We start from the raw sequence: 2,500 nt of genomic DNA, 5'->3' as shown, positions 1-2,500 counted from the left end.
AGTAATGACTGGAGTGATATTGCCGTGGAGACATTGTTATGAATACGTCAACACCCATAGTAGTGTCCCTCCACAATGGAAGCAGTGACTGTGCGGAATATTTCCCACCTTTTATTCTCTTTCTCTATCTCTCTCTCCATCTCTTTATTTTTTCCCTTCTGGGCCACTTCCACGAGTGACATGCCAATTTTCTCCTGACAGCGCCCCATAGCTATTGAACTGAACTTCCGCCTTGGCAATAGAAGAGTTTAAAATGAGGTGACATTTTATTTATTTGTTCTCTTGATATAATTTTTCTTCGAAATGTCATTTTAGCGGGGGGTGGGGGTGGAGATAGCCTTTTGCCGTTTGTGTGTGTGTTTTTGCGTGTATGAATGTATGTGGACGCATGTTTGCGTGTGCATGCATGCTCATTTTTATGTGTACTCTTGTTGGTGCTTGTGAGTGTGTGTGTTTGCTCATTGTGTATGCGTTCGTGTGTGTTGTATGTCCATCTATAAGTGTATGTGCGTTTGCGTTGGTGTGCCCACGCGTCTATAATTTGTCATCCGAAGCGTCAAAAATTTGGGTAATCAAAGGGTGTACACAGATAACATTTTTGAGAGGGAGCGACCGCTGCGACCGAAAAAAAGGAATAGATAAAAATGAAAGGCAGGAAATGAGAAATCTGAAGGAAAAATCTCTCGACAATTTCGTTATATTTTATCTTAACTAACAACAGGTTTAAAAGTTTTAAAATTCCAACCCAAATGTAGGGAGGATCTGTATGAAATAACACGAATGATGGAAATAAAGAACGACGGATGTATGCATATATTATATATATATATATATATATATATATATATATATATATATATATATATATATATATATATATACATATATACACACACACATATATGTATATACATATATGTATATATATATATATATATATATATATATATATATATATATATATAAATTTATGAATATGTGTTTGTGTGTGTGTGCGTGTGTGTGTGTGTGTGTGTTTGTGTGTGTTTTCAGCACACAAACACACATCCATATATATGGCTACGCATTTGATAACCCCCAAAATAACTATCCATAACAACGAAAATATATTCACCACAAAAGGTTCACATTTGTGGACAGACTGATTTCGCCCAACAGAACTGCGCTGGGATTTCACATTACTGTTGCTGTTGCGTGTTTGCCGGGAAATTGTCGGTGAGCAAACAACCATTCGTGTCAGTGATTTACGGTATGCACACACACACACACACACACACACACACACACACACACACACACACACACACACACACACACACACACACACACACACACACACACACATACACTTTTTTTTTGTCTTTTTTCTTTCTTTCTTTCGTTTGGGTTGTGGTGCTATTGGAAAAATGCCTGATCACCGGGGGCTGATGCATAGAAAGCTGACTATAAAGGGAATGGTAAATAATTCCAATAGCTAGTTTCATAAACCTAGATGATAACAAAACAGATAATGATAATGATAACAGTCTTAGCAGTAGTAATTGCAGTAGCAACAGTAGTAATAGTAATGATGGTAATATTAGTGATAATGATAACAACAAAAACAACTATGATAAAGAGTATAGTAGCAATAGTAGCTGCAAAAATCCGCGCGTGTGCTCACATGAACGCAATGAGCGTGCGGATTTGCATGGATCTACATATGTTGCGCAAGTCAAAACTAGGCATGGTATGGGGTGAATCTCCTGCGGAAGGATCACGGGTCAGCCACCCCAGTGCAAAGACCCAATCAACTACATGGTGTCACATGACGCCAAGTAGTACTGGTAATGATAATAATGATTATAAGAATACTAATAATAATACCACTGATGATGATGATGATAATAGTAATAATCATAATAATAATCATAATTATTATCATTTCATTTCACTATTGTCATCATCATTATTATAATTACCATAACAATGATCAAAATAGAAAAATAATATTTCCAATATCCGCGTACACAGAGGAAAGTAAGCCACTTAAGGAAAGAGGAAATGTAGATCTGCTCATTACACAAACCCATTCTAATTGGCTGATCTTTTAGTTCCTTCATTTTTTCCAACCTTTATAGACGCTGGTTTGCCTTGCTCCTTGTACACTTTCCTGTTTCAAAGTTCATACTAACGTTGTGTTGTAAAAGGCCTGCGTGCAGTCTTTGTAATAGGAGTCAGTGGCTTTTTTTTTACAGTAAACTACTTCTTCAGAGAGTTAGTGTGTGCTCTCTCTCTCTCTATGTCTCCCCCCCCCTCTCTCTCTCGGTTTATCTATCTGTCCATCACCTTTTCTCATTCTCCCTCTCTTTTTGTCTCTCAGTCTCTCTGATTCTCCCTTTTCCTGTCTTCCGATCTCCCCAAGTGTGTATTACATAATTTATGCATCTTCCACTTTCTACCTGATATTTATTACAGTTCGTAATTGCTTCATTTACTCCGATTCCCACGTTTCCTTGTT

The sequence above is a fragment of the Penaeus monodon genome, chromosome 17, assembly GCF_015228065.2.
Source record: "Penaeus monodon isolate SGIC_2016 chromosome 17, NSTDA_Pmon_1, whole genome shotgun sequence".
Classification (NCBI taxonomy): Eukaryota; Metazoa; Arthropoda; class Malacostraca; order Decapoda; family Penaeidae; genus Penaeus; species Penaeus monodon.
This window is presented reverse-complemented; position numbering follows the sequence as displayed.